Source organism: Falco naumanni, chromosome 5 (assembly GCF_017639655.2).
Source record: "Falco naumanni isolate bFalNau1 chromosome 5, bFalNau1.pat, whole genome shotgun sequence".
Classification (NCBI taxonomy): Eukaryota; Metazoa; Chordata; class Aves; order Falconiformes; family Falconidae; genus Falco; species Falco naumanni.
In genome coordinates, this window is record NC_054058.1 from 90502826 (window position 1) to 90519514 (window position 16689).

General features: G+C 35.9%; 1 protein-coding gene across 2 annotated transcripts in view; it reads right to left on the reverse strand.

Annotated features, from left to right (window-relative positions):
- The window catches only part of TBC1D22A (TBC1 domain family member 22A), a 178618-nt gene that overhangs the window by 3410 nt on the left and 158519 nt on the right, over positions 1 to 16689 (reverse strand). The window lies entirely within an intron of this gene.

Below are 16689 nucleotides of genomic sequence, written 5' to 3' on the forward strand. Positions count from 1 at the left end.
AGTGATTTTCCTGTAACTTGCACAGATACTTGCTATGAATGTCAGATACAAGATCATTCTTTCAAGTTCAGACACCAGCTATTAATTGTAGATGAACTATGTTTTCTAGCGTTGAGAAAAATAAAATTAAAAAGAAAAAGCCTCACTTGCTCTGTAAATGCTATCTGAAAGAAAGCAACGCTGCCCAAGTGTGTGAATTCTTTGACACCTGTCCTTGTATAAATATAGCACTACTGGTGCACCCTGTCATGGATGGAGACCCTAGTTGTACTCGGACAAAAAAGAACGCACATGCAACGTATCAGAACCATGCTATTAGACTTCTAAGAGGTAAATAGTGTTAGTATATCCATTTTATAGCTGGCAATTGAGACAAAATGCTCGTGGGTACTGGAGTCACTAGAAATTACTAGAAATCTAATTCTGAGCTCTCTAAGTCCAAAATGGTTTAAAACAGGTCCCAGTGTTCTTTTAGATTTGCTGTATTTCCTACATGATATTAGCACCTGTATACATCTTCCATACTTGCCAATTCCAACCAGCTCTAGAAGTTTTCCCATATTGTTTTGCATATGGCTCTTTAAAAATTCCCCATATAACTTCCACATTTAAGATCTTCAACCTACTTTCAGTCTGTAGCATCTGTTGCCCAGCTCATTCCAATATCCCTGTGCTAGGTGTGAAGACAAGGAATACCTACATTTCCTCTTTAGGCAGCTATAAAATATTCATTTAATTTTTAATACTTTAAATGTTTTTATAGCCTCTTTATCAGGCAGGTTAGAGGTAGACGGCTACAGATAAAGCAAAGTGGCTGACTACATTGCAGAAGTGCTACGATTCTCTTCCCTAATTAGTCTCTTCACATGCAAACATGAAGAATATCTGTGACTTCTGGTGCTGCTGCTTTCTAGGTGTGCCTTGTATATAGCACAGCAAACAAGAGTTCAATTTCTTTCAACAGTAATTAGATAGCAATACAGATCAAATTAATCAATAGAAGTAATTTCAAATGATAATTTGAATTCAATTTGAAAAGGTCATAAAAGATGGATTCCTGCTTTTATCGGCTGTATGTTTTATTGTAGTAACATGGTATCAGCAAATATGACCTACGTCCTGTTGGCCAAAACTCCAGGATTGTAGCTCTGTGCTACGCTGTGAGGCACAGTCAGATCCCACTGATTGCACTTTGAAGGATCCTTCAAAAGGGTTACGTGAAAAATGTTTGCTTCCTATTCCATCACTGAACGGTGCAAAGGGTGCTCAACTATGCTACAATATATAAAATACATTTAAACTTCTGTAGAAGTACAGAATGTACTTTTAAAGTACCTGTACTTTCAAAACATCATTTTCCATAGATAAATGAACTTGTATTCTAGAACTAGCCTATTCACCATGTAATCAAGACATGACAGTGGTAAACTTGCTGGAAGTACTGTGGTATAAAAGTACCTTTAAAAGTACGAAAAGTAAGAGGTCTGTATTTTAAACAACACAGCAATAAAACTTGGGAGTAATACTGCCTGTTAAGCAATGGCTGTTATCAGATACAAAATTATTCTTGAGGGAAAAAAAATAATCTTATCACACAAGATCTAATACATATATGTAAAAGAAAATCCCAGACTACCAGACAGATATCTCCAAAAGAAGACTATTTCTAAAGCCCTTATTCTTCAGTGTATTCCTCAGTTTCCTCTAAAGGTCTGTTCCTTGTAAACTAAATCAAAATGGAATATTAATAAACCTTCATATTGTTAATAGTTATTACAAGTTATCAGCCTCTTTCTCCTCACTGAGATTGTAAGCCAATGAAATTCCAGCCCATTCAATCAATCTTCAAAAAATCCCAAACCCAGAAGCTACAGAAAGCAAATTTTATCATGTTTTGAAATACAGTTTATTAGCAAATTCCCTTACAGTATGAAGTCCACTATAATCCCTTTATTCAATACAGCTTTTAGGATAAGATTTGGCAATAATACTGGTTATTTGGTAATTGCTATCTATAGTTGTTATGCTATTTATTGTCACATCACCCCAACACTGACTCCATATGTGGATCTTGAAGGAAGGAACATCAAAACCAATTACGTAACAAGTAACATGTTGATAGTCAATAAACCATAAAAATGTTATTCCAGTAAGTAGAGCACAGAGATCTCTCCTGTCATAATCAAAGCAATTAATCTACTTTGGAAACTCAGTTCTGGCCTTTTTTCTGTGTGAATTATTGACAAAGTTCAACTGCAGGGTGTGTTTTTTTTAACAGAAGAAACTTAACAGAACATTAAAACCAGTAATAGAATAGTGTTCTTATTTCTAGTTAATAAAAAAATGGAAATAACTACAGTTAAAATCAGACTTGAACATACCGAGGACATTAATAGAGTTAGTTTTTAATGTCAAAACTGAGAACCAGTCTATTAATTTAACAAATAAAGGCAGTCCTAAACCACAGTATTTTTCTACGGGAATTGTTAATCCTTCCTGCTGCTAACTGCAATGTAATTACAGTCCGAGTACTTCTTGTCTACCACAGCTCTATTTTGTACTGACAGGCAGAACTTGCAAACTTACTATATTTTATGATCATAAACTTTTCAAAATTATACTTCAGGACTGCATATAACTAAATGAAAGGTAAATTAACTTTATATATAATCTTTCATTACTTAATAAGGAATTGCTAACAGCTATATTTTGAACAAGAGCTATATCTGTTACACATTATGCACACATAGAAAACACCGCAAAATTTATGCTGGCAATGTGATTAAACAGCTTATTTTACAAGAGTTATTTGTACTTTCAGAAGTTGTGCTTCAAATTTTAGAACACAGCACCTACTTTTAAAGAACTAATGAAGTGCAATACTACTAAAATTCATTTAGAGGAATTATTGAGACAAGCTAAGGAGGAAACCAATTATGGCCAGAAAAACTGTCCATTTATCTTTTTAGATAATATAAAACAGAACTAAAGCATATGCATACATACAAAGCATTCTAAATGTTTTTATGGCAAAATGTATAATGTGGTGCCAGAGAGAGCCAGGACTGTACGGTGGTTCAAAAAACTTTTTTTCCAACCAGATGTAACCACTATACAGGCAAGATAAATGCTTAGTATAGGAATGATTTCATTCCCATTTCCTTTCCAACATTCTTTTTCACTTGCTTGTATTTGGGATGGTCAAGTGTGAACGGAAAGGGTGGCATGCGTGGCTAGTGCCAAGCGGGCATCCTGTCCGTGGACTTGGTCCCTCCCCTGCGCTGCACAGTGATGCAGACAGACAGATGTGCCAGAGCTGCTGCCTGCCTGAGCGCCTCAGTAGCTGCAGCGGCCAGGCTGGTAACGTGCTGTGCGATGCCAATCTCTAGTCCTCTTCCCAGATATTTAGGATGAAGGATACCCGTTGCTTTGGGACTTGGCCAAGCTCCGTTCAAATCCTCCCCCTGCAGCCCGCTATCGAAGCGGTAACAAACGCACTGGCTGGTAACATGGAAGCACGGGTCCAGCACACACTGCAGAGCCCAGCTGACCTTGGTCGCTTGCCTTAGAGGTACCTTTCCCTGCTCTCTGCCCCTCGCTGTTAGCTACTGCACCCCACAAACAGGGCTCTAGTCCTGAGACGAGTTCCCTTTTCTTTCTTGAGTACCGTTTTTCCTCTTTCAATGTGCTCAGCAATATTTCCTACACTGCTGCCACTTCTTATTTCTCCAGCTGCCCTAACCTGCCACATGGAGTTGCAAATAATGAGCTGTATTTCTGGAGTGCTGTGCATCTTATTAATTACCTATGTCTTGGAGTCAGAGAAAACGTTTCTTTCCTATTGGGCACAGCTGGAATTAAGAAAACTAAGATTTCAAAAAAATAACGTTAAAGAGATAGGAAGAACAGGTCATCTACTGCAGCTTAAGAAATCCCTGCTGCAGATACAGGTTAAGAGGTGTAAGTGGACCTGGATCCTTCAGTGGTGGAGCTGAACACCTGCATTGCTACCTGAGCATGGCAAGCTCCGTGCCACAGGGCACACGCAAGGGTAGGCAGCGATGGCTGAGATAGCACCAACAGTCCAGCCTGGGTCCTGGACACAGTAATGCCCTCCTTGTTCTTGTAATTTCAAAGACGATGGGTAAACCTAAACTTTGATAAGCAGAAGATGGGGAAACAACTGGTTTATCTATGCTAAGTGTTAGGAGCCTGCAGTGCCTTTAAGCCTGTACTGGACACAGTCTGAAGGATTTAGGAGAGATATGTTCTTGACAAGTCATAAATCAGTGTCACTCTAGAATTCCCACCTTGAATGTGAAAGTTCATATCCTGTCCTGTGACAATTTAGAGGAAAAAGCACCAAATCAAAAAAACCCAACCCCAATATCTGTTGAAATACTGAACGTTCAACTTTGTAAATTCAATCCTAAATTTGACTTTTTATTGTACGTTTCTCTATTGCACATTACCTAAATTATGCATCTAGAATTTCTTGGAAGGGTTACTAATTCTTTCCAAAGAATTGCCTATTAAACAATAATGATTATTTATCTTAATTCTGCTTTCTTTCGTACTCCATGACATCTTAATCATCAGACCACAGCATACTGAGCTCAGAACAGTATGAAACCAACTACAGAAAAAAAGGTTATTCAGAGTTCTAACTAGGCTTGTTGTATGTAAAAAAGGATGCTGTGAAAAACATATCTAAATAGGCTAAAGGTTAATTTTTCCTACCAGCTTACATTCAGCAACTCAAGTGCATAGTGATCTTCAACAACCATATATTCTTTTTATTCCTTGATTCAAGTAGAATTTTTTTATTCTTCGTTTCAACTGAACGATCTCCAATTAATCTTCTGAAAACATACAGAAATATACTATTCTTATAATTAATTTCAGGTTCCTAAGGCGAACTTCATAGAAACACACCTTAACATTCTGAAAATGAAAGCTTATGAGAAGTTGATGGCATTATCGTTTCCCTTTCATGTTTTTCTTTTCATGACTTCTGAAAAAGATTCCTGGACTCAGCATATTAAAACCACTAAAACAGCAATTAAAGTCCTGTTTCATCCAGTATGGATCTCTTATACAAGTCATTAGCAACCTTAATTGTTAATCATAATATATGTGGTTCTAAAGAACCATGTCAGAGAAGCTATGCTCACTTAGCTGAAAAGAAGATTTCCATCTTCATTTACATGGCTATGAAAATATATAAATTAATATCGTTTAGAAGTACATTAAAGGACCACACCTTAGCTGATATTGTAGGTAGCCTTATGTCCTTGTCCTCAAACGAAAACAAAGCCCCAAACCACAAGTAATCCCCATCCCTACATCTTAAAGCAGGAAACAAATTTGCACGTTAGATCTTTTTCTTAACAAAACTTACTATCTACAGGTTATGACGTACAAATTTATAAGGCAAGGTTAAGAACATAGGCTTAAAAACAAAGCAAGCTTTACCACAGAACCTAACAGATGTTCAACTCCATAAACAAACACCTTATTTTTGTAATACCTTTTTAACTGCCTCAAAATGCTTCAAAATTACAGGCATCTGAAAAAGAAGTTAAGGTAACGACACAGAATATTAAATACCCAAGAAAGAAAAGGAAGTCATCTTATTCGAACACTGATATAAATTCATACTTAAATCAGCCGGTCAAATAAAACCAGTCTTAAGTTCTTCCTTACATTTAAACTACAGAAAACAGAACTTGCATTTTAAAAATCTCATATGAAAATTAAGTATCTCAGGAAGCATCCAAGAAGATTTCTTAGTACTCCAATTGCTACAGCACGGAGCAGAATGGTCCTGAAGCACTCAGATTATTCTTTTTGCCATATTGTTCTATGAAATATTGCTATATTTTTTGGTATTTGGAGATATGTGTACTTCTTATGCACCAAAATATAAATCTTAGCAAATTAATAGTAAAAGCTCAAGTACATCACTTGTCACTAGCTCTATGCAAAAAGCATCAAATAAAGGAAAAAAGGGAAATAGCCAGAGTACAAAAAGTCAAAGATCAGAAGTCATTCTATTAAAATATGAAAACAAACACCACCCAATCATAGAAACTGCTGTACCAACTAAGACTGCAGCAATTATGGCAGAATTTCATTTCTGAAATGAATTTCTAATGAGTAAGTTACTATATTCTATCATTTTTTTCTGTAGTCAAGCAACATCAAAATATTTGTACAGCAGATTGCAACAGAAAATTTACAATTCTGTCTCTCCATAAAGTCCATATGCTACCCACTCTTCTTGGTTTGGTTTTCCTGACCATAATTTGGCAATGCATTTTAAGTGGAACAGTTTGTACAGCTTCAAATTCACACATATGCCCCTCTCTACAATGACTTAAATTTTAACACTGTAGTATAATAGCTAAAAGCTCAGCAAAAAAGACAGACAATCATAAAATACCAATATAATGAATCACAGGGAGAAGAGTGTATCAAAATTTTATATATTTCAGACTTAAAGCAATTAGTATGTTTTGACAAAAAAGGTGTTTCACACTGTAAATGGTTCTGAATAAAATCTTGTTTTAGAGAAAACATATATTAAGGATTGCTGATGCAAAATTACCTGTACATATAACTTTAGTACGGTCTGAGATATATAACTTTTACATTCAATAAATATGTCACAATGCAGCAGCTACTTAAACTAGTGTATTTTTAGAAGTAAAAAAAGTTCCTAAACATAATTCAAATGGAATATTTTTGTACTCTATGGATACAGGACTGAAAGAGGCCATTTCTCTTATGTTGCTCAATCTCCCACACCACATGAAGCCATATAAAGGTGTTTTATTCTGAATAATAAAGAAACGTTCCCCACTTTTGCCGTGTCAAAACCCACAAAGTGTTTGTGCACCTCTAACAGACTTAAGGACATGAATACAGAGAACCAATGAGCTGACGGCAGAAGAGAAGAACCAAACCACCTTCGTGAAAAAATCGCAGTTGAAGGACAGATAAAGAGCCTGCCCAGTCCTATGTCTCTACATCAGCAGGGAATCTGATAACTGAAAATTTCTAAGAGCCTGAGAATCCTCACAAAAATCGGTAACTACTAATCCCAAAGTCCCTTCAACTCTGAGAACACCACCACTGTTCACATGAAGAAATTGCTTAAGCTTCCTTGATGAGCAAAGCACGCAGGCACAAAAGCACAAGACAGAGGATCACCCAAGCCACACAGGTTCTCTCAACGTACAAAACCAACAACATCCCCCCACCCACCCCCCAATCTCTATCTGTTCCTTGATGCCTTAGGAGAAAAATATATGGAACTGCATTTCCTTTGTACCTCTTAGAAGAAATGATGCTTCAGCTGGCAAAAAGTTCCAAAAGTGCTTCAACAGACAGACAGGCTGAGACATTAATTCAAATTAACACAATATAATTCAATTGTACACAACAAGCTAAAAAATAAAAATATTCTGAAACAGCATAAATACTATGTAAGCAAGATAATTAACAACTGTGCTCAAGACATTTTTCAGTCTGTTTGGGGACAAGAAGAAACAGAAATCAGAATTAATCTTACTGTATCACACAATAACATAAATATATCAAGCTTTGTCAGAAAATATACACTGCTTTTTACCTCCTGATATTTTACATAGAAGTCGCTTTACCTAATTGTTTATAAATCAAAATGGAACAATTTATATCCTTTGGATCTTTCACCAAAATTATGTTCTGACTCAAATCTTTACCCTCATTACAAAGCAATTCAAATGCATTCTAGAAGATAATCATACTCCCTCTCAAGCTTTGTTTTACAAGGTTAAATAAGCCACATTCTTTTAATTCTCTCTGCTAGGGCCAGTTCTTCATTTCCCAGTCTATTGTTGTTTTTGTAAACATAATTCTGAAGAGATTACATAAAAACAAACACATAATTCTCATGCAAGTCCCAGAGAGATGCAGTTTTTCAAAAGCATATAGACAAAGAATATATTACTGGGACTACGGAAAAATAATAATTCTAAATGGAGTACATGGAAGCTCTAAGGTACATACAAATATCCTAAGGCCCTAGAGTTCTTAGACAATTACAATACTAACACATTTTATTTATATACTATTTAATCACCTTTCTTACATACCACTATACTGATAGAAATAGAAACCTACAACTTCAGCTTCAGTCAGCCAGAACTTGAGATCAAATTTCTATATAAGATGATGAACGCCTCAACTTCCGTGGCAAAGAGTTTGCAAACCAACAGCTGAATACAGGATTTATTCTTTGCTTATCTACAAACCAACAGCCTCCAGACACAGACACAGAGAACTGAATGTCTTTTCAGTACAGTGGGTGACAATGCGCTGGGTTAACCTTTTCTGACTGCTGATTTTTAAGATTTGGAAGATTAAAGTCCTAAAAGAATTTAGCCCATGAGTAGCTCTTGGTAATCCTAGTCCATATATGTAATGAAATAAACAAGTTTACTCTCTAAAACTTCACAAAAATCTGCATGTTGAAAGCAGTGGCCCCTGTCATGGTATCAATGCCCAGCAGAGTGGTCTGGCCAAGGAGCACTCTGACAACTGCAGAGCAGCTCCAGATCGGTCACCAAAGATCAAGCAAGTAAAAATCCTTAATTTTCTACTATGTAAGGACAAACCTTACTAAAAAGATAGCAAAAACAATATGGAGAGAGAAATACTGTTTCCATAGCAATTATTGTAGCATGACAAAATTATATCTTTTATAAAAACATACCTTGTGGATCAAATACCATTTTGTTTAAATAAATGAAAATGACCAAATGATGTTTAAGGGTTTGGCCAAAACTGCAGTAACAGTTCTAGTGGAAAAATACCTCAGTGGCGCATTACATGGTATAACGTAAGTGTTTGATGGGCTGGTTTGCCCACGGTGACTACATCCCTCACCTGTTCCTTAGCAGGCAGATGAGAGGAGGAATTCCCATATTTATCACAGCAATCTCCAAGAGAAGAAACTATTGCACAGCTTGGAAGATACTGCTGTTTCTCACAGGAAAGAATAAAGACATCAACTACATGAAATATAGCTTTCACAGGTATGTTGCTGGTGGCAATTTCGGTTTGTTTTAACAGGCCTGCCCGCAAGCTGGCAATTCAGAGGCAGCTCCATGCTCTCTTTTCTCGGGGCAGCAATCTTTAAGAAAGGATGTGGTAGAGAACAGCAGCTATTAAGGATTTCAAATGTCCCCGTTTAGCCTGTTGCCCTATGCAGATCAGCACCTGAAACTACGCACATGTGTAAGAAGCGCGATGAAAAAGAATTAACACAAAGCTTTAGTGAATCAGTTCCTGAGGACTGGATGCGACCATTGCTATTCACTCAGCTAACAGCAAGCAAATGCTACTTTGCAGAAAACAAATTAGTATGGGATAAATGGGAGCTCCTACTATATTTGCAAAGGGATGTCTATTGTAGAAAACACTATAGAGAGCAAACGACTTGTCATGTATAAAGATCTTGCTCTTTATGGCAGCTGAAAGAGCTAGCTAGGAGGCTATGATGGCAATAATAAATCTGCTGTAACGGCATTTCTGGAAGAATTTTAAATCCAATTTGTTTACAAGTACATGACAAAACAATAGGCATTTTAATTCTTGTTATTTTTACTGTCTTGCAGTTGCAATGAGACAATTTTGTTGTAAGATAGCAAAATCTACATGCACCAGCATTTAGGAAACCATAGGAGAGCACAGAAGATTGCAAGAAAGAAAATTAATCCTTCTCCATCTGCTTGTCTCAAAGAAGGGCATATGTCACTTCATCCTATTATTCAGCTCATACTCCAAAAGCTTTTAGTTTCTCTTTGTTCTCTTATCGGTAGTTTTGATTGAGTTTGGTAGTCAAGTGTACAGGCTCCTGTGATTTTAGTCTTCTCCAGGGTTACACACTGATAAGGCCAATAATTGACATTGTTATGCAGCAGTTTCTGCTGAAGAAATAAACATGGAAAGAAAACAGTTTTCTTTGTAGAGAGATGTCTCCAGTGACAGCTGTGAATTACCAACTAAATGGAAACCCTGCCAGTGCATTTAGTTTAGCAGGTCACTTAAATTGCTCAGGAAGAGCAGGATTTTTTTTTTCCTTTGTTTCAGAAAATCCTTTTTATATTGAAATGGAGAAAACACAGAGATCCCTTTGTGGTATTTACTGAAAATAAATAAAAACATTTGTTGATGAGAGAAAAATAACTTACAGTTATCATAAAGTGCTTTTTCTGGAAACTTACAGGACAGTAAAATCGGATTGTCATTGTGTGGAAGATTTGATTTAAAACTTGGATAGTAACAGCACCTCTGTAAAATACAGCCATAAAGCAAGGCCTTCGGGAAATCTCTCCGGATTATACCCTCCCTGCATCACATCCTTCCCTTCCTTTAGCAGCAAGCAGACCAAACCCAACTGACAACTCGCGCAGATAAGAGGGGCCCCTAATCTTGCAAGGTGTTCCTCCCCGCCTGCAAAATGCATTGCTGGACCTCTGCGGAGTACCCTCTCAGCATCCTTAGAACTGTAAAGCTCTGAACAGAAATCAGATGCATTTCCTGTTACCTCATATAGGCTTCCAAGATAAGGAAAGACACAACCTACTGTCAGAACAAAAGTAACTTTGTTTTAGAGTTCAATTATGTACTTGGACATGGTGACAAAAATTAAAAAATAATAATGAAAAAAGCAGTGATTACTCAACAACTATTGCAGCTTTTTTTTTTTAAACAAAATTGTGCTTTTTCTCTGCAACTAGGGTACACAGGGATCCAAATTTAGACTTATATTTTATGATAGCAATGTGGTTCTAACAGTGTGCTGCTTAGTCAGTACAGGTAACTGCATATCACATAGCCAGACATCAAAATGTTTAAGAGGTAACTGCATGAAGGCAAAAACATTATACATATTTTAGAAACGACAACTGCTATTTCAAAATTGTACTCTAAGGCCAATTCACTGTCTGTTTCAACAACTGTGAGAACTTCAGATGTTTTCTGTATCTATACACGATAGCAACCATGTATGTCAGTGGGAGTATTATGTGTCAGATACACAACAGAAATTCTGGGCCGATTCCTAGAGGCATAGATGTTAAAGCCAGGAAGGATCATAACTTATCTTGGTCTGACCTCTTGTGTAGATACTAGGAACTAAACCTGAACCTTTTTTTTTTTTTTTTCTCCTTTCAGGAAAAACATCAATTTGAAAACCTTAAGAGCTGCAGAAATTCATTACTTATTTTGTTAGTGAGTTAGGATTTTTTTTCATATCCAATTTCTCATATATTCATCAATTCAACTATTGGTTTTACTTTTGACAAATTCAACATCTTAAGCACTTCAGTCATCCTCTCTGTCTTTGACTTCAGACAGCAGAACTGGATGCAATATTACTGGATGCAATTCCAGGGCCAGGTCGGATGAGGCTTTGAGCAACCTGGTCTGGTGGCAGGTGTCCCTGTCCATGGTAGTGGGGCTGGAACTAGGTGAGCTTTAAGGTCCCTTCCAACCCAAACCATTCAACGATTCTACAATTTGAAAAAAAAAAAACAACAAAAAACCCCAAACAACAAAACCAACAACAAAAAAACACACCCAAAACCAAACAAACCTCCAAAAGGCAAAACAAGCTCTTGTATTTATTAATTTAAGGATCCAATTACCTCCATGTGCCACAGCATCATTATGGGAACTCATATATTGAGTGAGCTGCCAGCAATGCCCCTGAGGATATTTTCAGAAGCCATGCATCCCAGGCTACAGTCCCTCACTCCAGAGACATGACCTATTCTCCTTATCCTGTATTTGCAAAAATTTTTCATTTCACCATATCAACATACAGCTTGCATGAAGAGGTTAACTGAACAAGTGATTCGAGACTGGTTTATGTAACTGCTCCCCTCTCTTCACTTTGCCAGAATGGTAAATCTGTGTCATCCACAGATTTTTATTATCCGGTGTTTTATTAATGGAAATGCTGAATAGCATCATACCAATTACTGATTCCCACAGAAGTTCACTAGACAAACCTCCTTGTGAACACGATTAGCTAAAAAATATTTTTTAGTCCTCCTGGTAGGATGTCATATTATGTTCTGTTGATACTGTTCAATGCTATCTAAAAATAAAAAGAAAATAATAACCACAGTATGAAATTATTATCTTGCACATTTACATCTATCAACTAAATACATAATATCACCAAAGAATAAAATCCAGTTTCACTGTCTGGTCTGTTATCTAGTATAGTTTCACTTTTCAGGAATAAAGATAGAAAAGAAGCTGTTAGGAATGACACTACAGAAAGGAAGTTTCATATGTTTTTCTTAACTGACTGTAAGAAAACTGGATATGTAACTAGATAAATAATAATTATTAGAAAAATACTAAGTAAAATGGATAGAATTTAATACTTGTAATTAAAACTATACCTTTATTACCTTCATGAACATAGTATTTTTCTTCCCACAGGGTCTTCTGAGACAGATCAACAAAAATTGTCATCACAGGAAGAACTTACATGTTACAAGCTTGTCATCAAAATCCATAAAGGAAAATAAAGATAAAGGTATTTTTTCAGGCAATAATAAATATTATTATTGTTAGCTGGACACTTTGTGGACTAGAAAACCAGTCTCTTTACAGTATTATCCTCTGATACGTTAGAGCTTCCCTATCCACGGTCTTCCTGAAAATTAGGAAAAGCCTTTGGACAGCACTCTCAAGTGTACAATGATGCCTACCCATGAAAAGAACAAACCCATTGCTAAGAAGAGTTCTGATAAGCTGCAAGTGGTAGATACATTAACTAAAAGTAATTGTAGATTCAAAATCTTCATGGAAGAAAAAATAAATACCTCAGACTACCCAAACAGCTAAAAGTATTCAAAATAATTTTAACTGGAGAGGATTTCTGTCTGAAAAGTAAAAAAAAAAACACTTCCATAAACAAAGGTAATAAAACGTCAAATGCTTTCATTACAGTTTCACATTAGTGACCTACATTGTATCACTTACTGGTAAGTGATCATGCTGCCACAAGGGAAATGATAACGCGCTCAGCAAGACTGAAATGGGATGAGACAGCATCCTTGCAGCCCCAGCAAAGCATGAAGCCAGTCTACTTATGATGGCTGGAACCACTCCAACCCTAATGCTACCTCATTTACTTTCTAATATTCTGTTGAGATGCGAAGTTGCAGTACGGATTTGGAAAGCTACAACAATCCACTGTTGATTCATGCTGTTAAATCACGCTGTTATTACGTTATATTTATGCCTCTATCACACTGCTTTATGATGGGAGACTTCATTATGGTCAGAGTCAGAGCAGATGATGAATGACACGTGCAGAAGAAACAACACTTGCCTGCATTAAAATATATAAAGTCTACATACATCAGATGAAATTAATTCTAGTGATAAAGCAGCATTACAAGTTTCAGATACAGACACACAGAACTGTATTTCAATGATTATACAAACACACAGGCATGTTTTGCCAAATGAAAGATTTAGCTGTTAATCACATGAGGACAGCAGTTAAGTCAAGACTGCAACAAGAGTTCTTTTTTTTTCTTTGATCCAAAGAGACTATATTTAGCTGTGTGCTCTTTGTATCTTCAGGAATTCTGTGCTTTGGATTTTTCTAGTGCTTCTTACAGTGCATCTTCAGCAACTCTATTTAGCAACTATAATCAAATGATTCGAAAAAAGATTCCTAGGAACCTGAACAGCAGGAAAAGATAATAAATCATTCTCTTCTATAATTTCACCCTCTGGATTACTGACAAGATTTTATCTGAAAAGCCAAAACTTGGACACCTCTAGATTTTAATACCTGATCTGATGTCAAATGGGTAGATTGGAACATTTCTAAAGAAAACACGCTCACAGATATCACCTACATAAGACAGATGACACAATAATATAACCTGAACAACTGAAAAAATTGTTAAAAGTATAAAATGTTTAAAAATTGGTAAATCTTAGTATATACCCAATTTGACTTCTAGCAAAGCATCAACATGCTTAACTTGGGTATGATTATACATTTAATGCAGAGTGAATGGGCCAAGAAAGAAGATACATTAAAGATCATCAGAGCATCAGCTGCAAACATGACCCATCTGCATTTCAGTCACATAGCCACAGCTACTCTTAGCTAGTAACTAACCAGCAGCTGCTCCTTCAATGATTTTGACAATTAGACTGTCCCTTCTTCCATCTCTTCCTTGCATCCAGGGTAAAAATGCTCTTACCACACTCTATCAAAATTAATGTAAATTTATGTCTAAATTTCAGAAATATTACCAATATACACAAGTGAATATAGCAGCAATCTGAAATGCTTTACCATAGTGCTGCTGCTTTTATGCAAAACAGACCGAAACATGCATCCTTTATGTAGATATATGTGTGAAAATCATGCAAGTAATGTAAACCTTATCTTTACACTAAATTTTCCATTAGAGGGCTGGGTAATTAGCCAGCAGAAAACTCTCTTACATTTATAACGTGAGCAAATTTTAGTAACCAACTGTAGATGAAAACATAACCAACGAAAGCAAGCCCAAACACTATGGACTGATTTTTTAAAAGCTTTTCTTGTACTTTAGGTTTCACCGATATAAGCTAGTTAAGAGATGGAAGTCTTGTGGTCCAGCGTGAGGTCCTACTGATATCCTTGGAATCCCTTATACTATTAAGTAGGGCTTTAATGGAATAAGTGATGTCAGTAATAACAAAGCACAGAATTCACCTGAGTTCTCAGATATTTTGAGTCATAGTGATGAACTTTATCTTCTGTGAAAATAATGACTGACTACATACTATCATCTGAATAAAAAGGTGTCATTAATATGTGGCCATCTTTCAAAACAGAACTGAAATTTGGAGATTTGCCCATAAAAATATTGTGAATAAGAACTCAGGTCTTACTTTTAAGTTGGTCCTTATTCCAACTACTAAACATTACTGTGCATTGATCACCTGAAGGAACTTCCTATCAAAAACTTCATATTTCAATTTCTAATTTTGATCATGTCTTAAAATAAATTCAGTCATTTCATTAGAAAGTACAATTTTGGAGACTGAATTTCTTTTGCTGAATATCTAGACTTTAGTCACTCTGAAGTAAACTGGGATATTTTCCAATCTGTTCAATTTTGTGATATCCATTGAATTACTTAAGGAAAAATAACATGATCTAAAACACGTTAAGTTAAACCTGTATTTATTCTGTGTCTAATTCTCTCCTCATGAAGTCTGTAGAAATGGGCATTACAAAGTAAATGTTAAAACACCTTTCAATTTCATGTTTTTAGCACTAATTTTTTTTTTTGATCCACTTTTTCAGTTCATACTCCCCATATCACTTTTGGTGGTATTAGTTTCAGTATAATTTGTTGACCCACTGATAGCCTAGCATTGCTTTTCTACAGTAGTTGTCTTCTATTACGTAGGTATTTTTATCCTAAGGCTCAATATGTTAAGACAGGCACTTTACTGAAGACAAAATATGATAATTCTGCAATTACGACAAACTCAACATTTACTCTGAGGAAGAAATAATTATGATGAAACCATTCACAATACAGCACAACTGCCATGTAGCAAAAATGAAATCTGGACTGATAAGAACATCCAATGGAATCTGCAAGAATTAAAGATCCCATCCAGTTCCAAGAAGTGTACTGTTCTGTTAAAAGGGGATAATTCAAACATCACAGAAAGTTATACATTATGTGCTGTTTCAGTGCACTAATCAAAGTTGGAATGTAAATAAATAATATATTAAAAAGAACAGTTGTGTTTTGTGTGTTTTTTTTTTTGTTTGTTTGTTTTTTACCAAATAGATAGCATAGACAGTCTTTTCTGATTTGGATGTTTTGGTTGGGTTTTGGGGGTTTTTTTTGTTGTGGTGTTTTGGCTTTTTTTTTTTTTTTTTGTGGAGATTCAATACCCTTGAAGTTTTGCCCATGCTAAAATTTCTGGTTGTAATTTCGTTTTCTGTTAGTAGAAAGTCTTACCTAGTTTTGGTACTCCCTTAAGATCAGCAAAGAACAGCATATCCAGAATGAAACAGCACTTTTTCAAAACAGGGATGACACAACAACGTGGATGTAAAAACCTCAGCTCAGCTTTTCATCTCATTTCCTGCCTGGATCTTACCTGCAGCATTAACAGCGACAGGCGTTAGTCTCAACTATAAAATGGAAAGAGTAAAACCTTCACATCTTGATAAAACGCTCTGCAAATTATACTTGAATTGCTCTGCTTATTTGCAAAATATTTTTGGGTTTGGAGCCTATTTATTGAACTTATATTTTATTGTTTTTTTAATGTGCCCAAGTGAGTATGCTTTGAAAATAAGCACGATTGTATTTATGTAACAGCAGTGTGCCTCTGGAGCCCCGAGGACCTACTCAAAATATTCAAAAGACTATGCCTTTTTTCTCTCCATGTACAACTTCTCAACAGTAGCATTTACTAAAAATGGTGAGTTGCATTTGTCAAATAACTCAACTGAAGTCAAATCTGAATTATTATTCTGGTTCACTTGAAGCCATCCAAAGACCTGGAGGATTATCAAGGAACTACCTCATGGGCAAGCGAAGGAAAATCGGTCCTTATTTTAGCATCTTTCTGTCC